The sequence below is a fragment of the Mustela putorius genome, unplaced genomic scaffold, assembly GCF_011764305.1.
Source record: "Mustela putorius furo isolate JIRA1106 unplaced genomic scaffold, ASM1176430v1.1 tig00003862_pilon_pilon_pilon, whole genome shotgun sequence".
In the NCBI taxonomy this organism is placed as follows: domain Eukaryota; kingdom Metazoa; phylum Chordata; class Mammalia; order Carnivora; family Mustelidae; genus Mustela; species Mustela putorius.
In genome coordinates this window covers 813,308-839,835 of record NW_025422014.1, presented here as the reverse complement: position 1 = coordinate 839,835, position 26,528 = coordinate 813,308, and the positions used below count along the sequence as shown (strand labels likewise).

General features: G+C 36.5%; 1 protein-coding gene across 1 annotated transcript in view; it reads left to right on the top strand.

The window, feature by feature from the left end:
• GPR174 (G protein-coupled receptor 174) overlaps positions 1 to 26,528 on the top strand; it is a 71,398-nt gene that overhangs the window by 12,165 nt on the left and 32,705 nt on the right. Inside the window, exon 2 of the mRNA XM_013048174.2 lies at positions 13,066 to 13,161. The gene's annotated coding sequence lies outside the window, so the exon portion shown is untranslated. The remainder of the gene's footprint in view (positions 1 to 13,065; positions 13,162 to 26,528) is intronic.

Genomic DNA, 26,528 nt, shown 5'->3' with positions numbered 1-26,528 from the left:
TTCACTCATATGTGAAATTTAAGAAACAAAACAAATGAATATAAGGGAAGGGAAAAAAAGAAATTGTTAAACAATTTGTTATACAATCTAGTAAATCACCTATGATTTACTAAATTGTAAACTTCAGTCCAATTTTACCATATATATTACCTAACTAAAATTTAAATGAAAAGTTGAATTAAAAGAAGAAGAGAAAGTAGATCTCTACTTCTATTTGTGAATCATTTTTTTCCCTTTGGAACAAGGATTTGGAGTTACAGGATTCTTGTCACAGGTTCAGAATAGAATATATGGCCATATTACAGAGAAAGATAATGGAATTTAACACACATACTTAAGTTTAGGACCTCAGTGTTGTAACCGTCTGACCTAATCAGCTACAGAACTCTGGGAAACAAACAGATACAAGGTTTAGGATAGTTTGTCTCCTGATAATGTTGGTTATTCTCCATGTCCTCCTGCTCTCTGCACCCTGGCCTCTATTTTTATGCTTTTTTATCCAAGAGGAAGTATAGGAAGGGTCTTAGGACATGAATCTCTGAACTCTGATCTAAATCATATTTTCAGCAGGCACTAATCAGAAGCTTGAGCTTCAATTTGTGCTTTTTGGGAGCTAGCTAGGTGCATAAACCTGAACAAGGAGGTAACCTCCATTTTTCAGTTTCTTTTTTTTTTTTTTTTTTAAAGATTTTATTTATTTATTTGACAGAGAGAAATCACAAGTAGTCGGAGAGGTAGGCAGAGAGAGAGAGAGGGAAGCAGGCTCTAGGCTGAGCAGAGAGCCCGATGCGGGACTCGATCCCAGGACCCTGAGATCATGACCTGAGCCGAAGGCAGCGGCTTAACCCACTGAGCCACCCAGGCGCCCCCATTTTTCAGTTTCTGTATTTGTGCAAATAGTGTGATTGAGGGCACCTCTCTCTCAGAGGTATTACTCAACATGCAGATACTAAATACATACTTCACATTACTTTGTTCAGAATTTTCCTGTAGAATTTGCAAAATGCCATGTGCAATTTTTAGATTCAAACTATACTGGGAAAGTTAAGTTACATCTGCCTATTTCCTTCAGCACATGGGACCATTATGCTTGGTCCAGCTTTCACCTTAAAATGTTTATGAGGAGCAGAATATTTATAAGGCTTAAGTTGAAAAAATGGGAGAGAAGTATGAGATTTATGAATTAGTGAAATCTCTGCTTTGAGAAAGGCCATATGGAATGCTCCAAGCACATTAAGCACCATGGTGGGTTTGTTTAAATATATGGTCAGCTTTCTATGGAGCTATTAATATAATATTATATAATATATATATATTATATATATAAATATATTATATATATAAAACCATTAATATTTGGCATATTCAATTTAGCAATTGATTTCACTCATTTCTCTCTTGTTATGTGTATTGTGCCACTGCTGCCAGTATATAAGTTTTCAAGGAGAGAGGCCATTTCTCCTTTTCCTCTCCAGTGGCATCTAGCACAATAACTATAATTATTGTGGGAATGGATACATTTACAACAAGTTATTGTTCATCTCATCACTTAATTCCTTTTTGCTAGACTGATCATTTAACAAACTGTAGGAGCAGGAAAAGGGCTGGCCAAGAAAAAGAACATTTGTCCTATTTTAGTTACTTTCTTCCAGAATTGCATGCCAGTGAAAATAGATGTCTGTATGTCTGTATTTCTGCGTGTGGGGTGGGGATAGAAAGAGAGGTGGAGAAAAGGCAGGAATAAGTGTTATGTTTTTATACACATATCAAGAACGCATAGCAAATATTCTGTATTGCTTTTAGTTAATGAATAAAACTAATTTCAAGTCTACAGTAAGCTAAGCTGAATACAAAGTCTTAGTGAAGGAGGTCTGGGGGTTAGCATGCCATTGCAGAAAGCAAAATAAAGGACATGTATTTCAGTGATCTGTACATGTGTTGATTTAACAATTGACTGCCTTTAATAACATAAACAAAGCTCAGATGCAAATGCCTGACTATATAGGAAGAGAAATATCTGTTCACCTATTAGAGAATGTACAGTTGGAAGTATAGTGTGGATAAAGGAACTCAAGACTTTTGAATTAAAACTTAGATTCTAGTCCTGGCTCTACCATTAAATTGCTATATAACTAAGAATGAATACCGTGGGCCCCTGTGTGGCACAGTCAGTTAAATGTCCAACTCTTGGTTTCAGCTCTGGTCATGATCCTGAGATCATGGTTGTGAGCTTAAGCCCCAAGTCAGGCTCTGCACTCAGCCCGGAGTCTGCTTGAGTTTCTCCTTCCCTTTCCCTCTTACCCCCACTCATGCTCTCTCTCTCTCTCAAATAAATTAATAAATCTTTTTTAAAAAGAATGAATACCTTACTTTCTCTAGGCCTCAGTTACCCTGTCTCTTAAGACTACAGCATTAATAGAGATTAATAGATTAATGTTGAAGATAAAAAATCCAATATTTATTTAAAATGTTCAGTAATTTCTATCATCAATTACAGATTATAATTAGTCTCATTGATGGAATATAAGAAATAGCACAGAAGATCATAGGGTTAGGGGGCAGAAACCGAATGGGAAGTAGTCTGAGAGGGAGAAAAACCATGAGAGACAAACTAAGGGTTTCTGGAGAGGGGGAGAGTGGGGTATGGAGTAATTGGGTAATAAGCATTAAGGAGGGCATATTATGTGATGAGCCCTGGGTGTATGCAACTGATAAATTATTGAACTCTATATCTGAAACTAATGATGTGTTATATGTTGGCTAATTGAATTTAAATTACAAAAAATGAAAAAATATTTCATTGAATTACTACCTATGTCATCATTGGGCTTATCAATGAAAAGAGCATATGGACAAAAGAAAAAAAAACAGCATACCATTCCAGGTATTCAATAACTATTTGCTAACTGAACTTGTTGAATTACTTACTCAATATGTTGGGTGATAAGCAAGTTTAGTATAAGATTTGAAGGGTGGATCTTGTTTAAAATCCCTCCCCTGCTCTCTTTCCATGGTACCACCCTCCTTTTAACTTGTGTCTGTGATGGTTCCCATCAAATGACTTAAAAAAAGACTACTAGGAAAGTGCCTTCATGGTCTCTGTGAAGGTCCTGGATAATACCTTCTAGTTCTTCATCATAAGTACATTAGCTTAAATCCACAGATCAAATTTCAGTCATTTTGAGTTTAAAAATAGAGACATTCTTTTTCTCTGACTTATTTCACTTAGCATTACCTTCTAGGTCCATTAGTGCTGTTGCAAATGGCAAGATCAATTTTTTTTTTTTTAATGGATGAGTAATGTCCGGGTTTATACCAATTTCTTATCCATTAATCTGAGGATGGACCTGGGTTGCTTTTGTATCTTGATTATTGTAAATAATTGTGCAATAAACATAGAGATACATACATCTTTAAGAATTAGTGTTTTCATTTTCTTTGGGCAAATAACCAGTAGTGGAATTACTGGGTCCTATGGTAATTATATTTTGATTTTTTGAGGAACTTCAACACTGGCTACACCAATTTGAAGTCCCACCAACAGTGCACAAGTGTACATTTTTCTCTACATCCTTAGCAACACTTGTTATTGATTGTACTTTTGAGTTCAGCCATTCTGACATGTGTGAGGTGATACCTCATTGTGGTTTTGATTCGTATTTCCCTGATTATTAGTGATGTTGAGCATCTTTCCATGTGTCTGTTGTCCATCTGTATGTCCTCTTTGGAAAAATGCCCATTTAGGTCCTCTGCCCATTTTTTAATCAGATCATTTTTTTGGTGTTGAATTGTATAAATTTTTTATATATTTTGGATATAACCCCTTATTGTTTACAGCATTTTCAAGTAACCTTTCCCATTCAGTAGAATGCCATTTTGTTTTGTTTATGGTTTCTTTCACTATGTAAAAATCTTTTATTTTGGTGTAGTGCCAATAATTTAATTTTATTTTTGTTTCACGTGCCAGATGAAATGTATCTAGAAAAATGTTTCTGTCGCCCATGTCAAAGAAATTACTATCTGTATTTCCTTCAAGCAATGTTATGGTTTTAGGTCTTACATTTAGTTCTTTAATCTATTTTGAGTTTATTTTTGTATATGGTGTAAATAAGTGGTCCCCATTCTTTTTTTTTTTTTTTACATACAGCTGTCCAGTTTTCTCAACACCATTTGTTGAAGAGACTTTTTCCCAATGTACATTCTTGCCTCCTTTGTCATAACTTAATTGACCACAATGTATGGGTTTATTTATGGGCTGTCTGTTCTGCTCCACTGACCTCCATGTCTGTTTTTGTCCCAATACCATATTGTTTTCACTACTATAGCTCTGTTGTATACCTTAAAATCTGGGATTGTCATGCCTACAGTTTTGTTCTTCTTTCTTGAGATTGCTTTGGGTATTTAAGGTCTTTTGTGGTTGAATACTAATTTTAGTATTGTTTGTTCTAGTTCTATGAAAAATACTGTTTTTTTTTAATAGGGATTGCATTAAATGTATAGATTTCTTTGGGTAGTATGGCAATTTTAACTATAGTGGCTCTCCCAATCCATGAGCATGAAATGTCTTTCCATTTCTTTGTGTCATCTTCAGTTTCTTTCATCAATGTTTTTTAGGTTTTTAATTTAATTTTAATTTTTTAAAAGATTGTATTTATTTATTTGATAGAAATCACAAGTAGGCAGAAAGGCAGGCAGAGAAAGAGAGGGGAAAGCAGGCTCCCTGTTGAACAAAGAGCCTGATGTGGGGCTCGATCTCAGAACCCTGAGGTCATGACTTGAGCCAAAGGCAGAGGCTTAACCCACCGAGCCACCAAGGCACCCCTTAATTTAATTAAAAATTTGTTTTCATTATCTTGAGTTAGCCAACATATAGTACATCATAAGTTTTACTAGTTGCATAAAACACCCAGTGCGCATCCAATATGTGCTATCCTTAATAACCATCACCCAGTCATCCCCTCCCTCCACTCCCCTCTTTTCTGTAACACTCAGTTTGTTTTCTAGAGTCCAGAATCTCTCATAGTTTGTCTCCCTCTCTGATTTCTTCCCATTCAGTTTTCCCTCCCTTCCCCTGCATTCCTCTATTGTGTTCCTTATGTCCCACATATAAGTAAAACCATATGGTAATTGCAATATTTTATAGTTTTCAGAGTATAGGTCTTTCACCTTTTTGGTTCAGTTTATTCCTAGGTATTTTATTGTTTTTGATGTAATTGTAAATGGGATTGCTTTTTTAATTTCTTTTTCTGCTACTCCATTATTAGTGTATAGAAATCCAACATATTTCTTTATATTTTCTTTCCTGCAGATTTATTGAATTCATGCATTAGTTCCAGTAGTTTGTTGGTGGTATCTTTAGGGTTTTCTATAAAGAGTGTCATGTCATCTGCAAATAGTGATAGTTTACTTCCTCCTTACCACTTTGAATGCCTTTTATTTATTATTTCTTATCTGATTACTCTGGCTAGGGCTTCCAGTATTATGCTGAATAACAGTGATGAGAATGGATACCCTTGTCTTCTTCCTGATCTCAGAGGAAAAACTCTCAGTTTTTCCCCATGAAGTATAATGTTAACTGTGGCTTTTCATATATGACCTTCATTATGTTGAGGTATTTTCCCTCTAAGCCTCCTTTGTTGATAATTTTTAGCATGAATGGGTGTTGTACTTTGCCAAATGTTTTTCTGCATGTGTTGAGATGATTATGTTGTTTTTATCTCCTTTCTCTTATTTGAGAATATTAAAATACCTTTGTATTCCCAAAATAAATCCCATTTGATCATGGAGACTGATTTTTTTCAGGTATTATTGGACTTGGTTTGATAATACTATATTGGGGATTTTTGCATCTATGTTCATTAGAGGTCTATAGTTCTCTTTTTTTAATGTCTTTATCTGTTTTTGTTATTAGGGTAATTCTGGCCTTATAGAATGCATTTTGAAGCCTTCCTTTCTCTTCTGTTTTTTTGGAAAAGTTTGAGAAGAATAGGTATTGACTGTTTAAGTGTTTGGTGGAATTCACCTGTGAAGACATCTGTTTCTGGACTTTTGTTTGTTGCAGGTTTATGATTATTTACTCAATTTATTGCTAGTAATCTGTCTATTCATTTTCTTTTATTGCTTCCTGATTCTGTTTTGGAAAGTAACATGTTTTTAGGAATTTATCCATTTCTTCTAGGTTTTACGATTCATTGGTATATGTTTTGTCATATTCTTAAAATTATTTTTTATTTCTGTGGTGTCAGTTGTTATTTCTTTTTCATTTCTTATTTTATTTGTTTATTTATTGATTTGATTATTTATTTATTTAGTGTATCTGGCTAAAAGTTTATCAATTTTGTCAATCATTTCAAAGAAACAGCTCCTGGTTTTATTGATCTGTTCTATTGTTATTTTAGTTTCTATTTCATTTATTTCTAATCTAATTATTATTATTCCCTTCCTCTACTGGTTTTGGGCTTTATTTTGTTATTTATCTAGAACATGTAGGTATAAGGTTAGGTTGTTTTTGAGCTTTTTTTTTTTTTATTCTTGAGGTATGCTGTATTGCTATACTCTTTCTTACAACAGATTTCCCTGCATCTCAAAGATTTTGGACCATTGTGCTTTTATTTTCATTTCTCTTCACCTATGTTTTTGATTTCCTCCTTAATTTCTTCATTGACCCATTAATTGCTTATTAACATGTTATTGTGCTTCCATGTATTTGTTATTTTCAGATTTTTTTGTCATTGATTTCTAGTTTCATACCATTGTGGTTGAAAAAGAAACATGATATGATTTCAACATTTTTAAAATTTATTGAGATTTGTTTTATGTCCCAACATGTGATCCATTTTGAAAAATGTTCCATATGCACTTGAAAAGGATGTGCATTCAATTTTTTAAATTTATTTATTTAACAGACAGAGATCACAAGCAGGCAGAGAGGCAGGCAGAGAGAGAGGAAAGGAAGCAGGCTCCCTGCCGAGCAGAGAGCCCGATGCGGGTCTCGATCCCAGGACCCTGCGTTATTATGGAGTTTTTCCTTCATGTCTGTTATTACTTGCTTTATGTCTTTGAGTGCTCCCATGTTGAGTCCATAAATATCTACAATTGATATATCTTCTTCTTCGTTTCCTTCATGATTATAATATCCTTCTTGTCTCTTTTTACAATCTTTGTTTTAAACTCTCTTTTGTTTGGGGACCCTTAGTGGCTCAGGTAGCTAAGTTTTCATCTCTTGATTTTGTCCCAGGTCATGATCTCGGGGTCATAGGGTCAAGTCCTGCATCAGGCTCTGTGACCAGGATGAAATCTACTTAAGATTCTCTTTTTCCTTCTGCCACTCCCTCTGCTCATGCATGCTCTCTCCCTCTCTAAAATGAATAAATAAATAATAAATAAATAAATATCTTTAAAGTCTATTCTGTTTGATATAACTACTGCTACCACACTTTCTTTTTGCTTCTATTTGCATGATAAATGTTTTTACATCTTTTCACTTTCAATCTGTATATGTCTTTAGATCTGACATGAGCCTCTTGTATGAAGCATATAGATGGGTTTTACTGTTTTGTACATTCTCTCTACTTGTGCCTTTGATTAGACCATTTAGTGCATTTACAATCAAAATAATTATTGATAAGCATGTACTTACTGACATTTTTTATTATTTTATATTTGTTTTTATATTTTTTCTCTGTTCCTTTTTCCCCTTCTTTTCCCTTGTATTTTGATGGCTTTCTTTAATGATACGCTTGGATTCCTCCCCCCCCCAACCTTTTTTTTAAATCTGATACAGGTTTTTGATTTGTGGTTACCATTAGGTTTATATATAACATCCCACACATATAGCAGTCTATATTAAGTTGATGATAACTGAAGTTTGAATTCATTATAAAAGCACTGAATTTTGACTCCACCATCCACATTTTATATATAAGATGTTATGCCATCTTTTTGTGAATTACTTGCCTGATTTTTGTGGTTATAATAGATTTTATTGCTTGTAAGATTTAGTCTCCATGCTGGCTTTATAAGTAATCAATCTACCATTTTTATTATGTTTTCATGTACTTATAAATTTTTTTCTTCCATAATTTTCATACCCCTGATTGTGGTCTTTCCTTCTTTTCAGAATAAAGCCTTGTTGGATAGAGTATTTTTGGCTGTGGCGTTGTTTTTTGTTTTTTGTTTTTTCTCCCTTTTAGCACTTTTAATATGTCATGCCACTCTCCTCTGTCCTACAAAGTTTCTGCTGAAATATCAGCTGATAACCTTATGGGGTTTCCCGTTATGTAACTGCTTTTTTTTTTCTTCTTTTTTTCCTCTTGCTCCCTTTAAAATTTTCTATCACTACATTTTGCCATTTTAATTATTATGTGTCTTGGTGCAAACCTACTTGGCTTCCTTTTGTTGGTAGCTTTCTGTGATTTTTGAATCTGGATATCTGTTTCCTTCCCCAGATTAGGGATTACTTCAGCCATTATTCTTCAAATAAATTTTCTGTCTCCTTTTCTCTCTCTTTTTTCTTTCTGGAATACCTATAATGCCAACATTACTACTATTGATAATGTTGCTGAGTTCCCTTAACTTATTCTAATTTTTCATTGTTCTTTTTTTTTTCTTTTTGCCAATTTTCTTGGTTTGTTTCTATTATTTTGTCTTCAAACTCACTGATCTACTTTTCTGTTTCCTCTAATCTACTATAAATTCTCTCTAGTGTATTTTTTATTTCATTTATTGAGTTTTTCATCTCTGGTTCTTTTAAAATATTTTCTCTTAACTGAAGAGATCCTCCATTCTTTTCTCAAGTCCAGGAAGTATCTTGTGGCCATTACTTTGAATTCTTTATCAGGGCCCTTATCTCCATTCCATTTAGCATCTTTGCTGTGATTTTTTCCTGTTCTTCCATTTGGGACATATTCCTCTGCCTCATCATTTTGTCTAACTTGCTGTGTTTGTTTCTGTGTATTAAGAAGGTCAGTTATTTTCCTTATCTTGAAAGTACTGGTGTTATGAAGAACAGATCCTGCAATACCTTGTAGAGCAATGTTCCTTGGTTACCCAGACCAGGCACTTCAAGGCTATCTTCTATATGTGTTCCATGCACCCTGATGTTGTGGCTGAGCCATGTTTGCCTTCAGACTAGTCAGTCAGTTGCAATGTCCCCCTTTGCCTGTTGTGGACAGGTTTTGGTCCCTGTACCACTAAGGGGCCAGTCTAGGACTACCTTGTTCTTATAGTTGTGTCAGACCTGATGCCTATCCTCAGTCCTTTTGTTGGGGCTGCTTTTGCACCAAACTGCAGGTTGCTCTACCTACATTGTTCCCTGAGAGGATTTCCTCGATGGATGGAATGTGTAGTCAGACTCAGATGTCTGCCTTCACTTTATCTTTTGGGGTTGCAGTGGCCCCAAACTACAAGGCTTTCTCCTTGTGCTGTCCCTGGTGAAGTTTTTATTGACAGGGGAGGCCAGGAGTCAGATTAGGGATCTACCCACAGCCCACTGTTGGTACTGCAGTATAGCTAATATGTGTGGTTATCTTTTCCTCTTACCAGAACAGGGATTGCTTTGGAGGGACTACTGATGAGTGGATTGGATTGGATGGGCAACTATGCAGGAGAACACAGGGACAGGGCCTTCAATGTTACTAAGCTAGGTGAGGAATGTTCAAGTTGGTTTCATGGTGTGCCTGGATATCTACATTGGGGATGGGGAGGTAAATTGTGCCCACCAGCTCTTTTGTTCCTGAAGTCTTTTAAAGAACCTTATTCTTCCAACATATGTTCTGAGATTAGTAAATAGATTTCCTTCCATTATACTCCAAGCACTTTTTCAAGCTGCTGCTTCTATGCTGTGTCTTGCAGGGGTTATTATTCAATCTTTTTAATGGCTGAGGCTCAGTTTCCTTTCTGGCTCTCCCATAGCTAAAAATGCTGAGTTTGTGGGGGTGCTTCTGCCTTCAGCTCAGGCATGATCTCAGGGTCCTGGGATTGAGCCCCACATTGGGCTCTCTCTCTGCTCAGCACAGAACCTGCTTCCCCAACCCCCACTCTCTGCCTACTTGTGATCTTTCTTTCTGTCAAATAAATAAATAAAATATTTGAAAAAAATGCTGATTTTAAAAGTACCCAGAGTTATTCCTACTTACTGTAATGGTGCAAAGTTAAGCCCCACTGGTTTTCAAAGCCAAATGTTATGAGGAGTTATCTTCCCATGCATGTCCCTTATGTCTGGGGTGACTGGCATGCGGTTTATTCCTTTTCTTTCCCACTTTCTTTCCTTCTTCTCTCTCTTCCGTTTGTGGTTAGTCTTGGCAGAAGTTTAGTTCACAGCCACATCTCTGGCCCTACTACTATTTTTGTTATATTCTCCTCCCTAGGATTAACTGTGGAGAATCTATTCTGCCAGTCTTTGGGCTGTTTCCTGAGTTAGCTGCACTGGTGTGGCTGCATCTAAGTGTATCTATGGGGCAAGGCAAGCTTAGAATTCACCTACTATACCATTTTCCCAGGATAAGCAAATCAAATTTTGTACTAGACTTAAACTATCAGAACTCAAAAGAACCTTAGGAATAAAAAGTCCAGCTATTGCATTTTACAGATGAAAAATTGAGGCCCAGAAACAGAAGTGATTTTCCCAAAGTCATACCACCAAATAATGATAAAGTGAAGACTAGAAGCCAGGTGTCCTAGTTCTCTGACCTGTGGTTTTACCCTTATACTCTGTTTCTCTCACCTTATGTGGCCTGTCTTGGGAAAAAGCTAGCTTGAAAAAGCCAGCAAATAACACAATAGTTTTGTAGGTATATGGTTTTTCTAAAAGAACAGTTGAAACGAAAACCCTTTTTTTTATATCTTAGATGACTTTTGTCCATGAAATATAATTTTAAAAAGACTTGAGGGCACCAAGGTGGCTCAGTGGGTTAAGCCACTGTCTTCAGCTCAGGTCATGATCTCAGGGTCCTGGGATCGAGTCCTGTATCGGGTTCTCTGCTCAGCAGGGAGCCTGCTTCCCTCTCTTTCTCTCTCTCGGCCTGTCTCTCTGCCTACTTGTGACCTCTCTCTGTTAAATAAATGAATAAAATCTTTAAAAAAAAAGACTTGAAAAAAGTTCTTGAGAATATTCACCATTTCAATAAAATCTGTTTTTCTCCAACTGGATTTGTCTAATGGTGTTTATGATTAATCTGTGACTCCACTCAGTCACTGAATTCTGTCCCTATGAACTATTGCTCTAGTTTGTCCTCACATATTTGTCCCACTCAGATGGTACTTTGGTAGTTCTGGCTATGGCTTTACACACAACAAAGTACCAGTAGGCATCATAACTTTGTTGGTTTGTAATTTTCTGTCTGGGTTTTCTTTCTTACCCTTTCCCCGTAATAGATTACTGTGGATTCTGGGGCCTCTAAGAATGCCTTTTGGTTACTCTAGTCTATTTTATTCTCACCATTAATTTTTCCTTCATTAAGTCTTTTTAAAGCACTTATTGAGAAGTCCCTGTGTACCAAACATCTTATTTAATTAATGTTGGAAGCCAGAAGAAAAAGACAAATGACACATATTAAACATCTCTTACATGCTAAGCACTGTCTTACTGGCTTTTACTTGGGTTATCTTATGTAATCTTAACAACATGCTCCAGGAGTATACATTATTGTACTCATTGTGTGAGAGGAAGAAACTGAAGCAGGGCAGGGAGAACATAAACAAGTGGTTCAAGATCCCCCAACTGAAGCTGGTATTCAAACTCTAGTATCTTTAAAAGGAGCCCCCCCCCACAAGGAGCTTGCAGTCTAGATGAGAAAATATTCTTAAAAGGACTAGTCTGAGACAAATTTGTTTAGGTGGAAACTATTATGTTGGTTGTCTGTCTTCTTTCTTTCCTGCCCACTCCTCCCTTATACAGCATTTTTTGCCAACACTTAGAATATAATCTGGCTTCTCTGGTAATCCTAATATATTGCACCACCTAAGATTGTTCCCATCTATGTTCCTTTACCTACCTTCTTCCACAAAGTAAAATGAATCTTTTTTTTGTATATTTCATCCTGTACACTCTCCAAAGTGAAAACTGGCATATCTGATTGACTACAGTAAATGGGCTAATTTGAAAATCTTTGTAGTATTTTCATTTATTAAGAAATTATTTGAGGGGCACCTGGGTGGCTCACTCAGTTAAGCATCTGACTCTTGATTTTGGCTCAGGTCATGATCTCAGAGTTGTAAGACTGAGCTCCACATCAGCCTCCATGCTGAGTGTGGAGCCTCCTTAAGATTCTCTCTCTCCCTCTGTTCCTCCCTCCTCCACTCAGATTCTCTCCCTTTCTCTCTTTTTCTCTCCTTCTCATTTTCTCAAAAAAATACAAGCCATTAAAAAAAAAGAAATTCTTAGAGACAAAGTACATTAAAGGGCTGAATCTGTAATGGGTATTTCAGGTAGGGTGGCAAGTCCAGGCAAGAGATCATTGTGCAATATGGAGCAGAAAGGAGTGAAGTACGGTTTTTGGTGCACCTAAACTACCCCACATGAGAAGGCATCTACAAACATTTCAAGAGTACCTGCAAGGCAGAGTTCTTTTGGGGGGGGGTGGTAGAAGTTAATCTACTGCAGTATCAGCTGTGCTGACAGCCAGTGGCCATTTGGATTTCCCTCCATGTGTATTCATTAATCAGTGAAGCAGCTGTGGTTATGAGAGCTCAGGACAAGAATCCCCACCTGAGAACAAGTCAGCTCCTATCCTCCAAATGGTTTGTGTTTGACTAGAAGCCATGGTACTTTTCCAGGCTAGTTCAGAGCTTCTTGTGACCAAGAAGTGACATGTGAACCCTGCCACTGACATTTCTATCATCTCTCCCCGTTTCCAAAGGCTACCAAGTTAAAAAAAAAAAGATGTCAGATGATAAAGGGATTCCCACTTGACTTTGCTACTACCACCAGCTAAGTATAACTTTCTCCATACTATTTTTGCACATGGTAATCCATTTTTAGTTTCAGCATCCATCTGCTGAAGTATCCCAGCACTCTGAGAATCTTCTTAATGCAGTACTTGACCACTGCTTTTCTATTTTTTTCAGGCATAAATGAATTAAACCAGTCAGATTCCCCATGGCTTCTTGAGAAGACCCTATTGCTATGACTAAGGAATTCCACTACCATTGGAGAAACAGTAGGTACTCAAATAGTCTTAATTCCATTTTGGCATTATCCCTAGCAGAGTGCTTTTTCACTCTGTGAAGAGTAGACTGAGAGCTCTCACAAGTCACCTCTCCTACATTTGTTGGTCCATTGATAGATTCCCAGATAATGACCAGGTTCTTACAGTCAATGAATGTAATCTTATAGAACATGAAAGGCTAGTGTTTCTGGAGTATTTGGTAGAATGTGATATTCTTTTAAATATTATCTTGTTGAATCATATTGGAAGTGAGGCAAAAAGAAAAATGAATCATACTGACCCTGACTATATTAAGAAAATGCAAACACATAATTAAATATCACTCAGCACATATTCTCTACTCTAGACCTATAGTAGAGAGTAATATATGTGCATTGAGGAAGGGGATGCCACTTACTGAGAAGAAATAATAGACTAGTTGTAAGTGAATCACATGAATAATAGGAAAGTGTCTATTTATTGATTGGTAAGCTTAAAAGTCATTGAATCTTAGGTTAAAAGCCTATTTGGAAAATGCATATTTTGGAGAGAAGGGAGTGTTTTTTATGTTTCTTTTGGCTTCCTTTTCTAGATGTCTATTCTTAGAAGAAAGGTATTATTGAAGCACCAGCCTAGATATCTATTGTAAGAGAACATGTTTAATACTTAAACTCATTTAAAAAATCAACATCAATATCTCATTGTAGCTTTGATTTGCATTTCCTTGATGATTAGTAACATTGAACATCTTTTTATGTGTCTGTTGGTCACTTATATGTCTTCTTTGGAAAAAATGTCTATTCAGGTCCTCTGTCCATTTTTTAATAAGACTATTTGTGAGTGTTTGCTGTTGAATTGTATGCATTTTTTAATATATTTTGGATATTAATGGAATATTGGATACATTATTTGCATACATCTTATTCTAGGTGGCTTTTATATTTTGTTGATGGTTTCCTTTGCTGTGCAAAAGCTGTTTATTTTGGTATAATCCAAATAATTTTATTAACAACAGGCAAATTATGGAAGAACCCAAGAGTCAGTTGATAGATGAATGGATAAACAAGTGGTATATACACACATATATACATACAACGGAATATTACTCAGCCATAAAAATAATGAGATCTTGGTATTTGCAACAACATGGATGGACCTAGAAAGTGTTACACTAAGCAAAATCAGTCAGTCAGAGAAAGACAGATACCATGTGATTTCACTCACATGTGGAATTTTAAAAACAAAAGAAACAGGGGAACCTGGGAAGCTCAGTCAGTTAAGCATCTGACTCTTGATTTCAGGTCAGGTAATGATCTTGAGATTAAGCCCTGCATTGGACTCCATCCTAGGTGTGGAGCCTTCTTAAGATTCTCTTTCCCTCCCCCCTCCACACTCTCTTTCTCTCCTTCTAAAAAAAGTTAAAAAAAAATAAAAAGACAAACAGCAATAAAAAGACAAATTAAAAAAAAGACAATAAAAAGAAAAATAACATCAAACAGATTCTTGAATATAGAGAACAAACTGGTGTTTGCAAGAGGGGGGGTGGATGGGGGATAGGTGAAATAACGGGGATTAAGAGAACATTTATCATAATGAGCACTAAGTAATGTGTAGAGTTATTGAATCATTATATTGCACACCTAAAACTAATATAACACTGCATGCTAATTATACTTAAAAAAATCAAGAGCAAAAGGACTGCACAGATCACTTTAACATGGAGAAAAAAAAAGGCACTAAACATGGTCACATTCACTTATAACTCTACCCAGGAATTCAGGGATTTAAAAACTAAAAAAGCTACTTAGAGTGCTCATATTCCTTATATGTGAATATGTACATGTTTAACATAAGTATTTAGTATATGGATTTCTGGATATCTGGAAACAAAATTGAAATAATTCTATCTTTTCTTTATAGTTGCACTTTCTCATAAAAATGAAAAAAACCTCTGTTCAAGACCACTTGAGACTTTTCCCCTGATTTAATCAGGATGAGAGTTCGGTGAGACAAGAAGAAAAAAAAAATATATGCCTGTCTGAAGCACATTATATTTGCAGCACTGATAAATTAGTGATTAATAATAAGTGGGGTAGCCTACATGGCATGCTTTCTTTGTCAAAAATAATTATCTTTAAAAAAATAATTATCTTTTGCCTCAGTATAGTACTATACCTCTGTTGAAAGAGTTGGTTGAACTTTAGTTCCTGTTGTGGTATAAAAGTCAAGTTAAGTAAGGAAATTCAAGAGCATTTTTATTTATTAATAGCCATAGAAGTCCCTAATCATGATATAACATCAGACTTGAGAGAAGAAGAGAAATACTTAACTACGACTACCAGCCAATAAAAATAAATAAATAAATAGATAGATAGATAGCAAAACAAAACAAAGAACAATAGAAATTTTTACTAATAAAAAAGATGCATGAAGAAAATATGTAATTTCTTATTATGATTTCCTCTTGGAGACCTTAGCCAGCATTCAGTCTTTGGCTGCAACAGTTCGATATGCATACAGTTATTTTGCACTGTTTAAAATGTTAAGAATTCATTCGTTTTTTTTTTTTAATTAGTCAGGATATTTTTTTTTCATTTATTTATTTTCAGCATAACAGTATCATTATTTTTTCACCACACCCAGTGCTCCATGCAATCCGTGCCCTCTATAATACCCACCACCTGGTACCCCAACCTCCCACCCCCCCCCACTTCAAACCCCTCAGATTGTTTTTCAGAGTCCATAGTCTCTCATGATTCACCTCCCCTTCCAATTTCCCCCAACCCCCTTCTCTCTAACTCCCCATGTCCTCCATGCTTTTTGTTATGCTCCACAAATAAGTGAAACCATATGATAATTGACTCTCTCTGCTTGACTTATTTCACTCAACATAATCTCTTCCAGTCCCATCCATGTTGCTACAAAAGTTGGGTATTCGTCCTTTCTGATGGAAGCATAATACTCCATAGTGTATATGGACCACATCTTCCTTATCCATTCATCTGTTGAAGGGCATCTTGGTTCTTTTCACAGTTTGGCGACCGTGGCCATTGCTGCTATAAACATTGGGGTACAGATGGCCCTTTTTTTCACTACATCTGTATCTTTGGGGTAAATACCCAGTAGTGCAATGGCAAGGTCATAGGGAAGTTCTATTTTTAATTTCTTGAGGAATCTCCACACTGTTCTCCAAAGAGGCTGCGAATTCATTCATTTTTAAAGATTTATTTATTTGAGAAAAAAAAAGAACATGAGTGGGGGTAGGGACCAAGAGGGAGGGAAAGAGCCTCAAGCAGACTTCCCACTGAGTGTGGAGCCTGACAAGAGGCTTGACCTCAGGTCCCTGATATCATGACCTGAGCTGAAATCAAGAGTTGGATGCTTAAGCAACTGAGCCACCTGGGTACCCCAGAATTTGTTCCTTTTTAAGAATATTTATATAGCACTTATTATAGAAGCTTAGAAATATTAACTGATTACTCATAGAGGGAGGCAGTATTACCTCCTTTTACAGATGAGGCAATTGAGACATGGAAATGTGTAAGTAACTTGCCCAAAGTCACACAGCTAGTCAGTGGCAGAGTCTGAATTTTTTTTTTAATTGAAGTGTAATGAACATGCAATGCTATGTTAGTTTCAGATGTATAAAATATTGATTCAGTAATTCTATGCATTACTCAATGCTCAATGATAACTGTAGTCACTGTCACTATACAATGTTAGTTATTACAATATTATTGAGTATATTATTTAAGCTCTCTTTTTATTTCCATGATTTATTTATTTTATAACTTGAATTTTGTACCTCTTAATCCCTTTTATCTATTTTAATCATCTTCCTAGTCACCTCCCCTCTGGCTGACTGGCTCCAGATTCCCATGCTCTTGTCAACTCTAAATGATGTTTCATTATTTATAAAATATCTGTATATTATACAATAATTATATATACATTCACATAAATACGACATGGAATACTAAGGCTCTTTAAAACCCAGAGGTAAAATGATATAATATTACAATTAAATTTCCTATAAAAGTTATTTGGTTTAATCAACCAATTTCAAAGAAGAAATGAGGGAGGAAGAGAAGAAAATGCTAGCAGAGTAGGAGGACCTAGGTTTGCCTCATCCTAGGAACACAATTAGATAACTATCAATCATATTAATACCTCAGAAATATATATAAAGCCTGACAGAAAAAACTCTACAAATAAAGGGAGAGAAGAGACCACATAGAAGATGTTAGGATGCATGGAGATATGGTTCAGAGGAGAAATGTATTGCAAGTGCTGCAGAGGGAGGGAACCATGGTCACAGAGAAGGGTGAGAGAGAGATAAGCACACAGGAGAATGTACACAAATGTTTGCCAAAGACATTGGCTTGGAAAATGAGAGAGGCTGACTTCCATGAGTTCTGGCAGCCAGCCTTGCTTACATCCTGGAGTATTAAAGGTCAGGAGTTTTGACTGATGCCTGCCATGTCAGAGACTTGAGGGCACTGCACTCCTCCTGGAGAGAAGGCAGGCAAAGAACAGAGAGGCAGAGAGGGTGGAAAGAGCAATCTGAAGAGTACCTGGGGTACAGGTACTTCCCAGATCATGTCACTGAGAGGCTGCATACATACAGACACCTTACTGGGAACAAAGGAGCTGACAGATCCCTCACCCAGAAGACTAGCACAACCCCCTGCACATACCACTTCTCCAGACCAGAGAGTTCTACAGGCCTCAGTTCTGGACAGGTCTCATTTCACAAGTAGACCAGAGCACACCTAGTTAAAACTCACCACATTATGGCCAAATATGAAATACTGCCACAACAGGCAAGGAGAGATTCTGCATATGAGTGGGCTGAAGGACAGAGCAGGTAAAAAACAAACAAACAAACAAGCAAAACAACAACAACAACCAGCAGCATGCACACAGCAAATATTGGTGACACACCCTTAAGCACCAGGACATGGGCACTACATGACCTTGTCTTCATAAGGTCATTACTTTCAGGAAGAGAAGACATAACTGGTCTTTCTTTCTTCCTTCCTATCTTTCTTTCTTTTTTAAGACTTTTTTTTATTTATTTGAGAGAAGGAAAGAGAAAGAGAGAGAAAGCAAGAGCAGGGAGGAGAGGAGAAGCAGGCTCCCTGCGACCAGGAAGCCCAATGCAGGGCTTAATCTCAGGACCCTGAGATCATGACCTGAGCTGAAACAGAGCCACCCAGGCATCCCAAAACTGGCCTTTTTAACACAAAGAAGGCAGAAACTTAGACAAAATATGAAGATGTAGGAATTTATCCCAAATGAAAGAAAAAGACAAGGCTATTGCCAGAGATCTAAGCAAAAGAGATATATGTAAGATGTCTGATGGAGAATTTAAAGTAGCAACCATGAGGATACTCAAAGAGCTTGAGAACAGAACAGAAAACATCAGTGAGATCCTTACCACAGAGATAAAATAATTGAAACGATTTCAGAGATGAAGAATGCAATGCATGAGGTTAGAAACAGGCTTGATGCAATGAATAGCTGGTTGGGAAAAGGAGAGGAATTAATAAATAACCTTGAAGACAAAGTAAAGGAAAGTAATTAAGCTGAACAAAGAGAGAATGAAGAATTATGCAACACAGGAATAAATTTAGGGAACTCAGTGACTACATCAAGCATAGTAACATTTATTTTATAGAAGTACCAAAAGAAGAGAGAGAAAAGGGGGCAGAAAACTGATTTGAAGAAAACTTAATTAATCTGCAGAAGGAAACACATATTGAGACTCATGAGACATAAAGAACTCCCATCAAAAATGACAAAAGCCGTCCAACACCAAGATACATTGTGATTCAATTTCCAAAATATAATTATAAAGAAAAAAATATTAAAAGTAGAAAACAAAAGAAGTCCCTAATTTATAGAGGAAACCATTAAGGGCAGCTGAAGTTGTCCCAACACAAACTTGAAAAGCCAGAAGGGAGTGGCATTAGATGACAAATGGCTGAATGGGAAACATTTGCAGTAAGAATATTTTATCTAGCAAGGCTGTCATTTAGAATAGAGAGAGAATTGAAGAGTTTCCCAGGAAAACAAACACTAAAGGAATTCATGACCAGTTGACCAACCCTGCAAGAAATATTAGTGTGGATTCTTTAAGTGCAAAGAAGAGACCAAAAATGACAAAGACAAGAAAAGATAAGAAAAAATCTCCAGAAAGAATGATAAAACAAGTAAGAAAGTGGCAATAAATGCATATCTATCAATAATTATTTTGAATATCAGTGGATTAAATGCTCCAATAAAAAGACATGAGGTGTCATAATAGATTTTTTTTTTAAAACAGTCTATATGTTGCCTAAAAGAAACTCATTTTAGATCTAAAGACACACTTATCTTGCAAATAAATGTCAAAGTAAAGCCTGAGCAATAATTTGTGGACAAACTAGAATTTAAAACAAAGACAACAATAACAACAAAAAGACTATAACAAGAAACAAAGAAGGGCACTATGTAATAACAGAGGGTAAAATCCAATAATAGGATGTAATGACTGTAACTATTTATGCACCTAACAGAGCAACCACATATATAAAACAATTAATAACAAACAGGGGTGCCTGGATGGTTCAGTTAAGTGTCTGACATTCAATTTCAGCTCAGGTCATGATCTCAGGGTTGTGAAATCGAGGCCCACTTTGGGCTCCACACTCAGTGTTGAGCTTGCCTAAGATTCTCTCCTTCTCCCTCTGCCCTTCCCCACCATTCACTGGAACTCTCTCTTTAAAAAAATCTGAATTAATAATATACATATAGGAACTCATTGATAATGATATAATGACAGGAGGGGATTTTAAAACCCCATTACATGGATGGACAGATATTCTAAACAGAAAATCAGTAAAGAAACAATACCTTAGAATGACAAACTCGAACAGGTGGACTTAACAAATATATTCAGAATATTCCACCCTAAAACAGGGTACACACATTCCTTGCAAGGCCACATGGAACATTCTCCAGAATAGATCACACATTAGACAACAAAACAGGTCTCAACAAATATAAGAAGATTGAAATCACACCATACATCTTTTCTGACCAAAATCCTATGAAACTAGAAGTTAAGCAGAAAAACAAGAACAAAAACAAAATCTGGAAAGACCACAAATACATGGAGCTTAAATAATATGCTACTAAACAATGAATGGGTCAACCAGGAAATAAAATAAGAAATAAAAAATACGGAAATAAATGAATAATAATATAGAATGGTCCCAAACCAGTGGGAAGCAGCAAAAGTGATCCTAAAAGAGAAGTGTATAGAAAGATCTATCTCAAGAAGCAGGAAAAATCTCAGATAAAACACCTAACCTTACACCTTAAGGAGTTAGAAAAAGAACAACAAATGAAGCCTTAAGCCAGCAGAAGGAGGTAAATAATAAAGAATAGAGCAGAAATGAATAATAGAGGGTGCCTGGGTGTTTCAGTGGGTTAAGCCTCTGCCTTCAGCTTGGGTCATGATCGCAGGGTCCTGGGATCCAGTCCCGCTCTGGGCTCTCTGCTCAGCAGGGAGTCTGTTTCCATCCCTCCTTCTCTCTCTCTCTCTCTGCTTGTCTCTCTGCCTACTTGTGATCTCTCTCTGTAAAATAAAAAAAAAAATCTTAAAAAAGAGAAATGAATGATAGAGAAACAAACATACATACAAACAAAAAAAACCCGACAGAACAGATCAATGAAAACAGAAGTTATTTCTTTGAAAAATTAATAAAATTGATGAACTTTTAATTAGATTTATCAAAAAGAAAAGAGAATGGACCCAAATAAAAATAATAACAGATGCGAGAGGAGAAATAACAACCAACACCAGAGAAACACACTTAAAGGAGAATATTATGAAAAATATATGCTAACAATTGGACAACCTGGTAGAAATGATAAATTTCTTTAAAAAGATATGAAATACCAAAAATGGGACAGGAATAAATAGAAAACTTGAACAGATGAATAACCAGCAAAGAAATTGAATCACTAATTTAAAAAGTCCCAACAAACAGAAGTCTATGACCAAATGGCTTCACAGGTGCATTCTACCACACATTTAAAAGAAGAGTTAATAGATATTCTTCTCAAACTGTTCAAAAAAAAAAGAAAAGAAAAGAAAAGAAAAGAAATGGAGGGACACTCTCAAATTCATTCTAGGACTCCAGCATTACCCTGATACCAAAACTAGATAAAGACCACTAAAAAATTCTGTCAAGTCCTGGACTCTTGTTTTTTGGGAGGTTTTTGATCACTGCTTCAATCTCATTACTAGATATTGGTTTATTCAGGTTGTCAATTTCTTCCTAATTCAGTTTTGGAAGGTTATAGATCTCCAGGAATTCATCCATTTTATCTAGGTTGCTTAACTTATTGACATATAACTGTTGATAATAATTTCTGATGATTGTTTCTATTTCCTTGGTGTTAGTCATGATCTCTCCTTTTTCATTCATAATTTTATTAATTTCAGTCTTCTTTCTCTTCTTTTGGGTTAGTTTGGCAATGGTTTATCGATCTTATTGATTCTTTCAAAAAAACCAGCTTCTAGTTTTGTTGATGTGTTCTACTCTATCTCTAGTTTCTATCTCATTGATCTCTCCTCTAATCTTGATTATTTCTCTTCTTGTGTGTGGGGTTGGTTTAATTTCTTGCTGATTCTCCAGTTCTTTGAGGTGTAAAGAGAGTTGATGTATTCAGGATTTTTCAATTTTTTTGAGGGAGGCTTGGATGGCTATGTATTTTCCCCTTAGGACTGACTTTGCTATATCCCATAAGTTTTGGACTGAAGTGTCTTCATTCTCATTGGTTTCCATGAATTGTTTAAGTTCTTCTTTGATTTCTTGATTGATCCAAACATTCTTAAGCAAGATGGTCTTTAGCTTCCAGGTGTTTGAATTCCTTCCAATTTTTTTTCTTGTGGTTGAGCTCCAGTTTCAATGCATTGTGATCTGAGAATATGCAGTAAATAATCTCAGTCTGAGGGTTTTGGAGGGGAGGGGGGTAGGAGGTTCAGTGAACCTGGTGATGGGTATTATGGAGGGCATATATTGCATGGAGCACTCAGTGTGTTGCATAAACAATGAATTCTGGAACACAGAAAAGAAATTTAAAAAAAAAAACAAATAATTGTTAAAAAGAGCAAAGGAAACAGAGGAAGAGAGAAAAAGAGAGACAAACCAAGAACACACTCTTACCTATAGAGAACAAACTGATAGTTGCCAGAAGGGAGGTGAGTGGGAGCACTGATAAAGTAGGTCATGGGAATTCTAGAGTGCACTTGTTTTGATAAGCACAAGGTGTTATATGAAAGTGTTGAACCACTGTGTTGTACAACTGAAACTAAAGTTATACTGTATATTCACCAACTGGAATTTAAATAAAAACTTAAAAAGAAAAGAAAAAAAAAGACCACTAAAAAAGGTCCAATATCCCCGATGAGTATTGGATGCAAAAATCCTCAATAGAATACTAATGAACCAAATCCAGCAATACATTAAAAAAACCATTCATCATGATCAAGTGGGATTTATTTCTGGATCACAAGTGTGGTTCAATATTCACAAATAAATCAACATAATGCATAATATTTATAAAGGAAAGGATAATAACTGTATGATCATTTCAATAGATGAAGAAAGCATTTAAGAAAGTACAGCATGTATTCATGATAAAAACCCTAAATGAAGTAGGTTTAGATAGAACAAAATAATAAAGGTCTTACATGAAAAACCTATAGCTCATGTCAAGCTAAATGAAGAAGAACTGAAAGCATTTTGTCTATGGTAAGAAACAAGATACAGTAGACACTAACGTCATTTTATCCAACAAAGACTGGAAGTCCTAACACAAGAATAAGACAACAAAAAGAAAGAAAAGACATCCAGATCAGAGAGAAAGTATAAAACTTTAACTTTTTTGCAGGTGCCATGATACTTTATATAGAAAAACTGAAAGACTCCACAAAAAAACTACTAGAAATGATAACCAAATTCAATAAAATTACAAGATATAAAATCAATGTACAGAAACCTTGCATCTCTATACACCAGTAATAAAAAAAAAAAAAACAACAGAAAAAAGAGGAGGAGTCAAGATGACAGAGAAGTAGCAGGCTGAGACTACTTCAGCTAGCAGGAGAACAGCTAGATAGCTTATCTAAACATTGCAAACACCTGCAAATCCATCGGCAGATCAAAGAGAAGAAGAACAGCAATTTCAGAAACAGAAAAACAACCACTTTCTGAAAGGTAGGACTGGTGGAGAAGTGAATCCAAAGCTACGGGAAGATAGACCCCGGGGGGAGGGGCCAGCTCCCAGCAAGTGGCGGAGCAACAGAGCACAAAATCGGGACTTTTCAAAGTCTGTTCCGCTGAGAAACATAACTCCAGAGGCTAAACCGGGGTGAAGCCCACCCGGGGTCAGCGTGGCCGCAGGTCCTGCAGGGTCACAGAAGGATTGAGGGTGTCTGAGTGTCACAGAGCTTGCGGATATTGGAACGGGAAAGCCGGCTACAGAGACAGAGCTGACAGTAAGCTCGCAGTTTGGGATTACCTCGAACCAGTCGCAGGCTCAGTGAGCGCGGCCAGAGGTGAGGCAGACGGGAGTTACTGGGCGCTGTTCTCTGAGGGCGCACTGAGGAGTGGGACCCCGGGCTCTTGGCTCCTCCGGGCCGGAGACCAGGAGCCACCATTTGTATTCCCATCCTCCAGAACTCTACAGAAAGTGGTCAGGGAACAAAAGCTCCTGAAAGCAAACCTGAGCAGATTATTCAGCCCAGACCCTGGTAAGGGTGGTGCAATTCCGCCTGGGGCAAAGACACTTGAGAATCACTACACCAGGCCCCTCCCCCAGAAGATCAACAAGAAATCAGGCCAAGACCAAGTTCACCTACCAAGGGGTGCGGTTTCAATACCAAGGAGAGCAGCAGAATTCCAGAGGAGGAGAAAGCAAAGCAAGGAACTCACGGCTTTCTCCTTGTGATTTTTTAGTCTTGCAGTTAAAGTAATTTTTTTCTTTTTCATTTTATTTTCTTCTTTTGCTAAATTTTTTTTAACTTTTACCCTTTTACTTTTTAACGTTTTTAAACTAGTTTATCTAATATAATATATATATTTTTTCTTTTTTTTTTACTTTTTTTATTCGTTTTCTTTTTAAATTATTTTCTTTTCTTTTCTTTTTCTTTCTTTCATTCTTTTTGAACCTCTTTTTATCCCCTTTATCCCCCCTCACGATTTGGGATCTCTTCTGATTTGGTTAAAGCATATTTTCCAGGGGTTGTTGCCACCCTTTTAGTATTTTACTTGCTCCTTCATATACTCTTATCTGGACAAAATGACAAGGCGGAAAAAATCTCCACAAAAAAAAGAACAAGAGGCAGTACTGAAGGCTAGGGACCTAATCAATACAGATTTTGGTAATATGTCAGACCTAGAGTTCAGAATGACAATTCTCAAGGTTGTAGCCGGGCTCGAAAAAGGCATGGAAGATATTAGAGAAACCCTCTTGAGAGATATAAAAGCCCTTTCTGGAGAAATAAAAAAACTAAAATCTAACCAAGTTGATATCAAAAAAGGTACTAATGAGGTGCAATCAAAAAAGGAGGCTCGCACTGCTAGGATAAATGAGGCAGAAGAAAGAATTAGCGATATAGAAGACCAAATGACAGAGAATAAAGAAGCTGAGCAAAAGAGGGACAAACAGCTACGGGACCACCAGGGGAGAATTCGAGAGATAAGTGACACCATAAGACGAAACAACATTAGAATAATTGGGCTTCCAGAAGAAGAAGAAAGAGAGAGGGGAGCAGAAGGTATACTGGAGAGAATTATTGGGGAGAATTTCCTCAATATGGCAAAGGGAATGAGCATCAAAATCCAGGAGGTTCATAGAACGCCCCTCAAAATCAATAAGAATAGTCCCACACCCCGTCACCTAATAGTAAAATTTACAAGTCTTAGTGACAAAGAGAAAATCCTGAAAGCAGCCCGGGAAAAGAAGTCTGTAACATACAATGGTAAAAATATTAGATTGGCAGCTGACTTATCCACAGAGACCTGGCAGGCCAGAAAGAGCTGGCATGATATTTTCAGAGCACAAAACGAGAAAAGCATGCAGCCAAGAATACTATATCCAGCTAGGCTATCATTGAAAATAGAAGGAGAGATTAAAAGCTTCCAGGACAAATAAAAACTGAAAGAATTTGCAAACACCAAACCAGCTCTACAGGAAATATTGAAAGGGGTCCTCTAAGCAAAGAGAGAGCCTACAAGTGGTAGATCAGAAAGGAACAGAGACAATATACAGTAAAGTCACCTTACAGTCAATACAATGGCACTAAATTCATATCTCTCAGTATTTACTCCGAATGTTAATGGGCTAAATGCCCCAATGCAAAGACACAGGGTATCAGAATGGATAAAAAAACAAAACCCATCTATATGTTGCCTCCAAGTAACTCATTTTAAGCCCGAAGACACCTCCAGATTGAAAGTGAGGGGGTGGAAAAGAATTTACCATGCTAATGGACATCAGAAGAAAGCAGGAGTGCCAATCCTTATATCAGATCAATTAGATTTGAAGCCAAAGACTACAGTAAGAGATGAGGAAGGACACTATATCATACTCAAAGGGTCTGTCCAACAAGAAGATATAACAATTTTAAATATCTATGCCCCCAACGTGGGAGCAACCTACTATATAAACCAATTAATAACAAAATCAAAGAAACACATCAACAATAATACAATAATTGTAGGGGACTTTAACACCCCCCTCACTGAAATGGAAAGATCATCCAAGCAAAAGATCAGCAAGGAAATAAAGGCCTTAAATGACACACTGGACCAGATGGACAATACAGATATATTCAGAACATTTTATCCCAGGGAACATTTCATCTCTAGTGCACATGGAACATTCTCCAGAATAGATGACATCCTCGGTCCTAAATCAGGACTCAACCGGTATCAAAAGATTGGGATCATTCCCTGCATATTTTCAGACCACAATGATCTGAAGCTAGAACTCAACCACAAAAGGAAGTTTGGAAAGAACCCAAATACATGGAGACTAAACAACTTCCTTCTAAAGAATGAATGGGTCAACTGGGAAATTAAAGAAGAATTGAAAAAAATCATGGAAACAAATGATAATGAAAATACAACAGTTCAAAATCTGTGGGACACAACAAAGGCAGTCCTGAGAGGGAAATATATAGCGGTACAAGCCTTTCTCAAGAAACAAGAAAGGTCTCAGGTACACAACCTAACCCTACACCTAAAGGAGCTGGAGAAAGAACAAGAAAGAAACCCTAAGCCCAGCAGGAGAAGAGAAATCATAAAGATCAGAGCAGAAATC